Source organism: Cucumis melo, chromosome 11 (assembly GCF_025177605.1).
Source record: "Cucumis melo cultivar AY chromosome 11, USDA_Cmelo_AY_1.0, whole genome shotgun sequence".
Lineage (NCBI taxonomy): Eukaryota > Viridiplantae > Streptophyta > Magnoliopsida > Cucurbitales > Cucurbitaceae > Cucumis > Cucumis melo.
The window spans coordinates 9020060-9033131 of record NC_066867.1 but is presented as its reverse complement, the minus strand read 5'-3'; the positions used below and the strand labels follow the sequence as shown (position 1 = coordinate 9033131).

The window sequence follows — 13072 nt, the reverse complement described above, 5'->3', positions numbered from 1 at the left end:
AAGTAATAAAAAAACATGAAAGGCAGAAGTAACAAAAAGTCTCTTATGGCAAGTCACAGTCACTACTTGTCATTTGCCAGCTTTCCTCTACCTCTACCTCTACCTAAAAAATTAAACATTGAAAGAGTGAATATAAACATGTACTCAGTAAGGGACCCACTAGTAGTCCTGCTAGGTATCTGTTAACTTTTCATTAGGGTCACATAAGGAAGTATGTCAAAACTGTGGGACTCATGAACACATGCAATCTAGTGATCTCGTAAGAACACATTTGGTCTGTCGGTGAACCTGAAGGAACACCTAAGAGAATCAGGATGTAAGTGACCCTGTCTGATCACTCATAAAATATATCATGTGAGATTGGTGATTTCGTCAAACTCACACAATCATAAATCTGTAAAAAAGGTGGTGATTTCGTAAGGACACCCAGATGGGTACATCCCTAATAGACAAAGTTAACAGAACACTCATTCATAGCATGTAGCATATTGTAAACGTTATAAATATGGCATGAATATCAATCATGACGTCTTTAATCATGTAATTAATATATCATGTATTGCCATCAACATAATATTAGTCATCATCAGCAACATAATATCAATCATCATCATCAACATAATATAAGTCATCATCTATAGCATTGCATTATGTATCTTAGCTACCATCATTGCATAACCGTAAATATATGCAGTCTCTTAAAATCAGTTCAAAAGTCTAGTAGTAAAGTCTCATACCTCAAGATTAGCTAACGAATCTTTCCTATCAGTCATGGTGAAAGCTTTCCAAGAATAGGTTTTAAATAGCAATGGAACCCAAAAACTAAAAATAATAAATTTAACGGTTGATTAATGACCAAAAAATCATTTCAATACAACTTACCAAAAGTGGAGGTTCAATTACAATTTAGCCTTTATTGGAAAAATTTTACAGCTCGATTCTTCCAATTAAATCCAGCCAAACCTTCATGTAAAAATATAATCCAACTTAAATCTAAATTTTAAATTATTTAGGACTAAAATATAAATATTCAATGGGCAATACCGAAACCCAATAAAAAACATATAAAAAAGCATCCAAAGTTAGCTGAACTAGCTTAAAAAGGAAAACAATGGCTTAGCTAAAGGCTCAGCTGGAAGGAAAGGATGTGCGGCTCGGCTTGGAGGAAATTCGACTTAAGAAAAGGTGACAAAGGGGACGACTATTGTGGCTTGTGTGTACGGCTTGAATAAAGGAATTAGGCTCGGTTGGCTGAGAGACAAATAGCAACTTGCGCGTGACAAGTCTTGCTTGTTTCTTTGGGGAACTTGATCGGCGAACACGAAGACGACCGATGGAGGCTTCGACGACATTGTGCGAAAGGAAACTCCAACCACACTTAAGTGAAGAAAGTGCAAATCGATGATAGGCTTGCCTAACGAAACAAAGGACGCTGAGGGGATGGAGTCACTTGACGAAAATGGCAGAGTGACGACTGTCTTCGGGCGAACAGAGCGACGAAGACGTTATGGCTTCACGGTGATAGAAAGATGCGACGATAAACGAAGATGGTAAAGATCGACAACAACTAGGGTTTTATCAAAGGAGGAAGATGGAGAAGATGATGAATAGTGAACTTCACGTATACCGAGGCCCTATTTAAAATAATAATAATAATATTATTATTATTATTATTGTTATTATTATTATTATTTTACTTTCCCTTTTTCCTTTTATCTTTTCAAACAAAACCTTTCTCTCTCAATTTATTACCCATCAAGTCATCTTTTTCCTAAAATCAATAATATAATCTTCTTCGTAATTATATTATTCTTAATATAAATATTTTTCTCTTCCTTTAAATAATTATGTCATCACCAATATAATAATATTTCTTTTTCAAAAGTTAATTATATATATTTATATATAATGAACTAAAATCCTTAAATCTCACCAAATTAATTGACCAATATCATTCAACTACATCAAATCTTTAAAACACCAAAATTCCAAATTCCAATAATTAATTAAATATTATTTCAAATAAAAATTTATTAATGCTTAATGTCCACAAAATCAACCAATTCTCACAAAATATCTCAAAATAATACCACAATTACTCCAACATAATTAAATCAAACTTAGAATAATTAAATTTAAAATTACCTTATATTTGGGGAGTTACACTACTTGGCTAATAATTTTTTAGAAATGTTTCTTTAACCATGTTACTCGAATTAAGTTTGAATGGATAGGTTGCTAAATCAATCTTAGAGTCAGCATAGTTAATATCATCCAATTTATAAGAGAAAAAAAAATGAAAAAAGAAAAAAGAAAAATTACTTAAGCTCATAAAAGGTAGACAAGCTTAACAAGTAAAAAAGAATTGTGATAATGTAACGCTCCGAATTTTTTTTAAGGTAAAATTTTGTTCTCGTTTTATTTAAAATGCAAATCGATATAATAATAATATAATATTAATTATATTATTATTATTAATGTTTATTTTATTGGTTATAATATTAATATTATAAATATTATTATAAATTAATATTATAGAAATATTGTTATTTCTAAAATAACAAAATAAATTATTATTTCTTTAATATTAATATTATTAATATATTATATTTATTACTTCATTATTATTATTATTATTATTATTATTTAATATATATATATATTATTATTTAATTTAATTTATTAATATTATATATTATTTAAGATTTATATATATATATATATATATAATAAAATTTTTTAAAAACAAAAACCCTAATACGCGCCGCACGCCCCCCCCCCCCTCGAAATTTCTTTTCTCTCCCGCAGCCGCCGCCAGCCGATTCTTCCTCTCCCCGACGCCGCGGCACCGCTAAACCCGAGCCCCATCCATTTCCTTTCGCTTTCGTCTCCGTCCGTCTCTTCATCTCCATCTCCGTCGGTGCGTAGCCTCGCCGGACGTTCGCCGCAGCCACCATCCGCAAGCCGCAACCCGTCTCTTCGTCGTCGTCCGTCGAATCCCACCCAACGCCACCGCCGCTCGTCGCTGCTCCACGAAGCAGCCACCCGCATCCCTCGTGTGTTGTCCGCGAATCGTCGCCGCCGTCGCTCGCCGGGAAAAAACCGATCACCGTGCTGCCCATTCTCTTTCGTCCAGACCCGACCCGGTTCCAGCTGACCCGAGCCGTTTCCGATCCGAGCCACACAGATCCGGGTGAGCCGTGTTGGACAAGCCGAGCCGCGAGCCGTACCCGAGCCGCCATCCAAGCCGCGAGCCGAGCCCCAAGCCGAGCGAGCCGCGAGCCGAGCCGCGAGCCGAGCCCCAAGCCGAGCGAGCCGCGAGCCGAGCCGCGAGCCGCCGAGCCGAGCCCCCAAGCCGAGCGAGCCGCGAGCCGAGCCGCGAGCCGAGCCCCAAGCTGAGCGAGCCGCGAGCCGAGCCGCGAGCCGCCGAGCCGAGCCGAGCCGAGCCGAGCCGAGCCGAGCCGAGTCCAAGCCGAGCCGAGCCACCTAAGCCTTCCTTCCTTCTTTTCGGTTCACGGTGAGTTTTCGGTAAGGTTTGTTCTGATGAATTCCCTAATGTTCCTCGTCCGATTTGAGTCTGAATGTTGAATTAAGTTTTGGCCCTACTTTTCTCCCTTGAAGGTAGTGCAAAGTTGACGCTTAAGTTCTCGGGTTCCGCGACAGACCTGGTTGGAGATAGCTTCCTTTCCTTGGGTAAGTCAACGGATGACCTTTTAAATCAACTGCTACTAGGGCCACCCACTAAAACCTTCGTGTTTCGTTTAGGTGGATCTGTTGAGCGTAGTTTTCAATCGAGGGGCATCACCGAGTTTCAGGTAAGGGTTTTCCTACTACTGGACCCCGAGTCCAGGCTAAAACCGTAGTAATCCACAGGGGATTACACGTTAGTGACTGTACTGAATATCTGTATGCGTGTTGACTGTTAAGTGCTGATATTATTTTCGGTCTGATGAAATTATACTGTGACTGCTGTTGTGGATTGAAATTATATGTTGATGGACCTTAAAGTTACGGTTAGTATGTATTAAACTCTGGTCTGGATGTGGTTCATGGAGTTTGGATGGGGAAGACAGTGAGTCCTGTTTTGGTTGGTTAGTCGTTTGGGCCTAGGGTTTCCCTATTGGGGTACGAATCGGTAATGCATATAGCAACTGAGGGTGTAGATGTTTAAGCCTATACTATCTGACTGACAAAGCCTATGGCGGGACTGTAATATGAATGCCGTTGTGATGTGACTGATGTAGATAGTTTGGTAAGGGCTGAGGGGTAACGGTTAGCTTCATCTATGGGGTAGTGTACCTTACTGATGTGTGCATCCTTCGGGAGCACTAGACTGATATGTGCATCCTTCGGGAGCACTAGACTGATATGTGCATCCTTCGGGAGCACTAGACTGATATGTGCATCCTTCGGGAGCACTAGACTGATGTGTGCATCCTTCGGGAGCACTAGATTGATATGTGCATCCTTCGGGAGCACTAGACTGATATGTGCATCCTTCGGGAGCACTAGACTGATATGTGCATCCTTCGGGAGCACTAGACTGATATGTGCGTTCTACGGAACCACTAGACTGTTATGTAGGGTACCCCCGAATAGGAAGTTAACTGATGTTCCCTAACGGGCCCAGTAGTGGGTCCCTTACTGGGTATGTTTATACTCACCCTTTCCTTTCTTTAACTTTTCAGGTAGGGGTACAGCGAGGGGCAGACCGACGAGAGGCAGGAAGGATGCGTGAAGGCCATATGGACGCGTCTGATTTTCTTTCGCTTCCGCTATGTATTTTGTCAGAATATTTTGATTGTGATTTTTGGACTGGTGACTTGACATTTTATTTTGTGACTTTTTGAATTATTTAAAATAGGGCCCGAAACTGTCTCTTGTAAGGTTTATAATGTTTTAATGAATCGTATCTGGTCTGTTTTAAATTTTATTTTGAATGGTCGAGTTTTGGTATTTGGTAGTGACCTCAGCTTAGTCCGGAAAAGTTGGGTCGTTACAGTTGGTATCAGAGCCTAAGTTTTAGGTTCTGTAGACTGACTTATAATGTGAGTCTGTGTTTTGTGTCCTTATGGCTGAAACGATCCTTGCCGCTCGTCAGGTACGCTCCCAGTGTTGGGGCATTACGCCTTAGTTTTGTTTGATTCGGGTTCGTCACATTCTTTTATCTCTTCCGCATTTGTGTCGCATGCCCGCTTAGAGGTTGAGCCCTTACACCATGTTCTGTCAGTATCTACTCCTTCCGGGGAATGTATGTTGTCGAAGGAAAAGGTGAAGGCATGTCAGATTGAGTTAGCAGGCCATGCGATTGAGGTAACGCTGATAGTTCTGGATATGCTGGACTTTGATGTAATCCTGGGTATGGATTGGTTGGCCGCCAACCACGCCAGCATAGATTGTTCACGTAAGGAGGTAACGTTTAACCCTCCCTCGATGGCCAGTTTTAAATTTAAGGGAGGAGGGTTAAAGTCGTTGCCTCAGGTAATCTCAGCCATCAGGGCCAGTAAACTGCTCAGTCAGGGTACTTGGGGTATCTTAGCGAGTGTGGTGGATACTAGAGAGGCGGATGTATCCCTGTCATCAGAACCAGTAGTGAGGGACTATCCGGACGTTTTTCCTGAGGAACTTCCAGGATTACCTCCGCACAGGGAGGTTGAGTTTGCCATAGAGTTGGAGCCAGGCACGGTTCCTATATCCAGAGCCCCTTACAGAATGGCCCCCGCAGAATTGAAAGAACTGAAGGTACAGTTACAGGAATTGCTTGATAAGGGATTCATTCGACCGAGCGTGTCACCTTGGGGTGCGCCAGTCTTATTCGTTAAGAAGAAGGATGGATCGATGCGTCTATGCATTGACTATAGGGAGTTGAACAAAGTAACGGTAAAGAACAGATATCCCTTACCCAGGATAGACGATCTATTTGACCAGTTACAGGGAGCCACAGTGTTCTCTAAGATTGATCTTCGGTCAGGATATCATCAGCTGAGGATTAAGGAGGAGGATATACCGAAGACAGCATTTCGATCCAGATATGGACACTACGAGTTTATTGTGATGTCTTTTGGTTTGACGAATGCTCCGGCGGTGTTTATGGACTTGATGAACAGAGTGTTCAGGGAGTTCCTAGATACTTTCGTGATTGTGTTTATCGACGATATCTTGATATACTCTAAGACGGAGGCCGAACACGAGGAGCATTTACGTATGGTTTTGCAAACACTTCGGGATAATAAGTTGTACGCAAAGTTCTCGAAGTGCGAGTTTTGGCTGAAGCAGGTGTCCTTTCTGGGCCACGTGGTTTCTAAGGCTGGAGTCTCTGTGGATCCAGCTAAGATAGAGGCAGTCACTGGTTGGACCCGACCTTCCACAGTCAGTGAGGTTCGTAGCTTTCTGGGTTTAGCAGGCTATTATCGACGGTTTGTGGAGAACTTTTCTCGTATAGCTACTCCTCTTACTCAGTTGACAAGAAAGGGAGCTCCTTTTGTTTGGAGCAAGGCATGTGAGGACAGTTTCCAGACCCTTAAACAGAAGCTAGTTACCGCACCAGTCCTCACGGTACCCGATGGTTCTGGCAGTTTCGTGATTTATAGTGATGCTTCCAAGAAAGGTTTGGGTTGTGTTTTGATGCAGTAGGGTAAGGTGGTCGCTTATGCGTCTCGTCAGTTGAAGAGTCATGAGCAGAACTACCCTACACATGATCTAGAGTTGGCAGCAGTGGTTTTCGCTTTGAAAATATGGAGGCATTATTTATATGGTGAAAAGATACAGATATTCACAGATCATAAGAGCTTGAAATACTTCTTTACTCAAAAAGAATTGAATATGAGACAGCGAAGGTGGCTTGAGTTAGTGAAGGACTACGATTGTGAGATACTGTATCATCCAGGCAAGGCGAATGTGGTAGCTGATGCTCTTAGTAGGAAAGTATCACATTCAGCAGCACTTATTACCCGGCAGGCCCCATTGCATCGGGATCTCGAGCGGGCTGAGATTGCAGTGTCAGTGGGGACAGTTACTATGCAGTTAGCCCAGTTGACGGTACAGCCGACTTTGAGGCAGAGGATCATTGATGCTCAGAGTAACGATCCTTATCTGGTTGAGAAACGTGGCCTAGCAGAGGCAGGGCAAACGGCTGAGTTCTCGTTATCCTCTGATGGTGGACTGTTATTTGAGAGACGCCTCTGTGTTCCGTCAGATGGTGCGGTTAAGACAGAATTATTATCTGAGGCGCACAGTTCCCCATTTTCCATGCACCCAGGTAGCACGAAGATGTATCAGGACCTGAAGCGGGTTTATTGGTGGCGTAACATGAAGAGAGAAGTAGCAGAATTTGTTAGTAAATGCTTGGTGTGTCAGCAGGTTAAGGCACCAAGGCAGAAACCAGCGGGCTTATTACAACCCTTGAGCATACCGGAATGGAAATGGGAGAACGTGTCCATGGATTTCATTACAGGGCTACCGAGAACTCTGAGGGGTTTTACAGTGATCTGGGTTGTGGTGGACAGACTTACTAAATCAGCGCACTTCGTTCCGGGTAAATCCACCTATACTGCTAGTAAGTGGGCACAGTTGTACATGTCTGAGATAGTGAGATTACATGGAGTGCCAGTGTCGATTGTTTCTGATAGAGATGCCCGTTTCACTTCCAAATTTTGGAAGGGTTTACAGACTGCTATGGGCACGAGGTTGGACTTTAGTACGGCCTTCCATCCACAGACTGACGGTCAGACTGAGCGTCTGAACCAGGTTTTAGAGGATATGTTACGGGCGTGTGCATTGGAATTTCCAGGTAGCTGGGACTCCCACTTACATTTGATGGAATTTGCTTATAATAACAGTTATCAGGCTACTATTGGCATGGCACCGTTTGAGGCCCTGTACGGCAGATGTTGTAGATCCCCGGTTTGCTGGGGTGAGGTAGGTGAGCAGAGATTGATGGGTCCTGAGTTAGTTCAGTCTACTAACGAAGCAATACAGAAGATTAGATCACGCATGCATACCGCTCAGAGTAGGCAGAAGAGTTATGCAGATGTGAGGCGGAAGGACCTTGAGTTTGAGATAGGGGATAAGGTGTTCTTAAAGGTAGCACCTATGAAGGGTGTCTTGCGTTTTGAAAGGAGGGGAAAGTTGAGTCCCCGTTTTGTTGGGCCATTTGAGATTCTGGAGCGGATTGGCCCTGTAGCTTATCGCTTGGCGTTGCCTCCATCACTCTCGACAGTCCATGACGTGTTTCACGTTTCTATGTTGAGGAAGTACGTGCCAGACCCATCCCACGTAGTGGATTACGAGCCACTAGAGATTGATGAAAACTTGAGCTATGTTGAACAACCTGTTGAGGTGCTTGCTAGAGAGGTGAGGACGTTGAGAAATAAAGAAATTCCCCTGGTTAAAGTCTTGTGGCGGAATCACCGGGTAGAAGAGGCTACATGGGAGCGTGAAGACGACATGAGATCCCGTTATCCCGAACTGTTCGAGGAATAAAAACTTTCGAGGACGAAAGTTCCCTAAGGAGGGAAGAATGTAACGCTCCGAATTTTTTTTAAGGTAAAATTTTGTTCTCGTTTTATTTAAAATGCAAATCGATATAATAATAATATAATATTAATTATATTATTATTATTAATGTTTATTTTATTGGTTATAATATTAATATTATAAATATTATTATAAATTAATATTATAGAAATATTGTTATTTCTAAAATAACAAAATAAATTATTATTTCTTTAATATTAATATTATTAATATATTATATTTATTACTTCATTATTATTATTATTATTATTATTATTTAATATATATATATATATTATTATTTAATTTAATTTATTAATATTATATATTATTTAAGATTTATATATATATATATATATATAATAAAATTTTTTAAAAACAAAAACCCTAATACGCGCCGCACGCCCCCCCCCCCCCCCCTCGAAATTTCTTTTCTCTCCCGCAGCCGCCGCCAGCCGATTCTTCCTCTCCCCGACGCCGCGGCACCGCTAAACCCGAGCCCCATCCATTTCCTTTCGCTTTCGTCTCCGTCCGTCTCTTCATCTCCATCTCCGTCGGTGCGTAGCCTCGCCGGACGTTCGCCGCAGCCACCATCCGCAAGCCGCAACCCGTCTCTTCGTCGTCGTCCGTCGAATCCCACCCAACGCCACCGCCGCTCGTCGCTGCTCCACGAAGCAGCCACCCGCATCCCTCGTGTGTTGTCCGCGAATCGTCGCCGCCGTCGCTCGCCGGGAAAAAAACCGATCACCGTGCTGCCCATTCTCTTTCGTCCAGACCCGACCCGGTTCCAGCTGACCCGAGCCGTTTCCGATCCGAGCCACACAGATCCGGGTGAGCCGTGTTGGACAAGCCGAGCCGCGAGCCGTACCCGAGCCGCCATCCAAGCCGCGAGCCGAGCCCCAAGCCGAGCGAGCCGCGAGCCGAGCCGCGAGCCGAGCCCCAAGCCGAGCGAGCCGCGAGCCGAGCCGCGAGCCGCCGAGCCGAGCCGCGAGCCGCCGAGCCGAGCCGCGAGCCGCCGAGCCGAGCCGCGAGCCGCCGAGCCGAGCCCCCAAGCCGAGCGAGCCGCGAGCCGAGCCGCGAGCCGAGCCCCAAGCCGAGCGAGCCGCGAGCCGAGCCGCGAGCCGCCGAGCCGAGCCGAGCCGAGTCCAAGCCGAGCCGAGCCACCTAAGCCTTCCTTCCTTCTTTTCGGTTCACGGTGAGTTTTCGGTAAGGTTTGTTCTGATGAATTCCCTAATGTTCCTCGTCCGATTTGAGTCTGAATGTTGAATTAAGTTTTGGCCCTACTTTTCTCCCTTGAAGGTAGTGCAAAGTTGACGCCTAAGTTCTCGGGTTCCGCGACAGACCTGGTTGGAGATAGCTTCCTTTCCTTGGGTAAGTCAACGGATGACCTTTTAAATCAACTGCTACTAGGGCCACCCACTAAAACCTTCGTGTTTCGTTTAGGTGGATCTGTTGAGCGTAGTTTTCAATCGAGGGGCATCACCGAGTTTCAGGTAAGGGTTTTCCTACTACTGGACCCCGAGTCCAGGCTAAAACCGTAGTAATCCACAGGGGATTACACGTTAGTGACTGTACTGAATATCTGTATGCGTGTTGACTGTTAAGTGCTGATATTATTTTCGGTCTGATGAAATTATACTGTGACTGCTGTTGTGGATTGAAATTATATGTTGATGGACCTTAAAGTTACGGTTAGTATGTATTAAACTCTGGTCTGGATGTGGTTCATGGAGTTTGGATGGGGAAGACAGTGAGTCCTGTTTTGGTTGGTTAGTCGTTTGGGCCTAGGGTTTCCCTATTGGGGTACGAATCGGTAATGCATATAGCAACTGAGGGTGTAGATGTTTAAGCCTATACTATCTGACTGACAAAGCCTATGGCGGGACTGTAATATGAATGCCGTTGTGATGTGACTGATGTAGATAGTTTGGTAAGGGCTGAGGGGTAACGGTTAGCTTCATCTATGGGGTAGTGTACCTTACTGATGTGTGCATCCTTCGGGAGCACTAGACTGATATGTGCATCCTTCGGGAGCACTAGACTGATATGTGCATCCTTCGGGAGCACTAGACTGATGTGTGCATCCTTCGGGAGCACTAGACTGATGTGTGCATCCTTCGGGAGCACTAGATTGATATGTGCATCCTTCGGGAGCACTAGACTGATATGTGCATCCTTCGGGAGCACTAGACTGATATGTGCATCCTTCGGGAGCACTAGACTGATATGTGCGTTCTACGGAACCACTAGACTGTTATGTAGGGTACCCCCGAATAGGAAGTTAACTGATGTTCCCTAACGGGCCCAGTAGTGGGTCCCTTACTGGGTATGTTTATACTCACCCTTTCCTTTCTTTAACTTTTCAGGTAGGGGTACAGCGAGGGGCAGACCGACGAGAGGCAGGAAGGATGCGTGAAGGCCATATGGACGCGTCTGATTTTCTTTCGCTTCCGCTATGTATTTTGTCAGAATATTTTGATTGTGATTTTTGGACTGGTGACTTGACATTTTATTTTGTGACTTTTTGAATTATTTAAAATAGGGCCCGAAACTGTCTCTTGTAAGGTTTATAATGTTTTAATGAATCGTATCTGGTCTGTTTTAAATTTTATTTTGAATGGTCGAGTTTTGGTATTTGGTAGTGACCTCAGCTTAGTCCGGAAAAGTTGGGTCGTTACAGATAAAAAGTGAAAATAACTTGCAATAATATACAGAATATGAAACAAATAACACAATGATTACAAGTTACAAAAAGTTAAAATCGAAGAAATAGCAAAACACCCCAAAATTTAATCATTCCTCAAGTTTGGATTAGCAGTAGGCGCGGAAGGAAGGGTTTGAGACTGGTGAGATGGATTGTTGTATGTCTAGCGGGATGATTGGGGCACATGGACGTGTTGTACAAATACATCATGAAGATATTGCATCAATGTGAAGAACTACTTATCGTGTCTCTCTAAAACTCATCAACCAAGGCATTTCTAAGACCAACCATACCTTTTGAAGCTATACATTCCTAGCAAGTAATTTGTTAATGCCAGCATTCACCTTATCCATCTTAGAAGTGAGTTCCTTGTGTTTTGCCTGCAAATCTTCCAACTTGTGTTCTCCAAAATGTCATTGTCTTTGAGTTCTCGAAGACAGAAAAATCATCCATGAAGATCTTCATTAACTTCTCTACGAAGTCAACAAATAACGTTGTCATACACCACTTAAACATTCCTAGAGTGTTATACAATCTGAAACGCATGTGAAGAAAGGCAAGCGATCCATAAGTGCACGTAAACTTCATTGTGTTCTAGTCCTTCATGTGCTATTGCGATCTAGTTATACCAAGAATAATCATCTAGAAAGGAAAATAATTCAGCATGCCCAAGATTAGATTAATGAAGGGCAAGGAAAAATGGTTCTTTTTAGTGGTCGTGTTCAGCATGCAATAATCCATACATATTTGCCACCCAGTCACTATTTGCATAGCAATCAACTCATTTTTCTCATTGGTGACTATTGTCATTCCACCTTTTACCAAAACATATTAGATTGGGCTGATTCATTCACTATAAAAAATTTGATAAATAACCTCCACGTCAAGCCACTTAATCATTACTTTCTTCACGATTTCTTTCATCATAGGATTTAACTGCCTCTAATATTGAATAACGTTAGCTTGCCACTCGTCAAGCCTAAGTTTGTGCATACAACATGATAGACTAATTCCCTAAATATTGGCCAATTAGGTCCATTCTATGACCTTAGTTCGAAGTTTCAGGCCTTTGTTTCATAACTGCTTTTTCTTCTGGGGCCTTTAAGTAGGCGGAGATGATGACAAGAAAAGTTTCATTCTCCTCCAAATACGCATACTTCAGGTGTGCAGGTAGTGGTTTTAATTCTAACTCTAGTAGTTCTTCAATTGATGACTTAATCTTTCAAGAATCTTTATTTTGCAAGTCTAAATATTCGAACTTTCTCGCATCAGGCACGAAGTTCACTTCTTCAATCCTAGCACCTTAGGGTAAATTCTTCAATAAGAGTAGTTGGTGTCATCTAATAAGTAAGAGTAGTGTGGTAGATCCACCATCTTTAACTTGAACCATCAAATTAAAGGGCCCTGGATTGAGAACACCATTAAATATAAATAATTGAACTCACTTTGATCATCATTGAAATATTTATTTGACATGCAATGTGGTTTGTCACACACATGATTACTACAATTTCAAGAACATTGTAAAGGAACATATGAAAAGCTATAACAGGAACAATATCTAAGTTTTGTAACCTAAACCAATGCAATATTTTTTTACTAATGTAAACCTAAATCAATGCCATGTACACTATCTTAGCCGTGTGGAGTAAAATTGGTTTTTATTAATATAAAGTTAAGGAATTACAACGTTGTACTTATATATAAATAAATAAATTATCACACACGTATAGGGTAACTTAGTGAATGATCAATTAGACACCTTCTAAGCATGAGACTCGCTCTCAACAAAAATTGTAATTTTTTTCCATCTTAAGTTGAATGCCACTTCCCTTAGAAGCTTATGCTTCTCCT

General features: G+C 42.5%; 1 protein-coding gene and 1 long non-coding RNA gene across 2 annotated transcripts in view; both read left to right on the top strand.

Moving 5' to 3' along the window:
• The window catches only part of LOC103495906 (probable receptor-like protein kinase At2g23200), a 36422-nt gene that overhangs the window by 17596 nt on the left and 5754 nt on the right, over positions 1–13072 (top strand). The window lies entirely within an intron of this gene.
• Positions 9769–11123, top strand: LOC127143839 (uncharacterized). The gene is made up of 2 exons (XR_007815393.1): positions 9769–10007; positions 10881–11123. It is a non-coding gene; the product is annotated as an uncharacterized LOC127143839 (long non-coding RNA).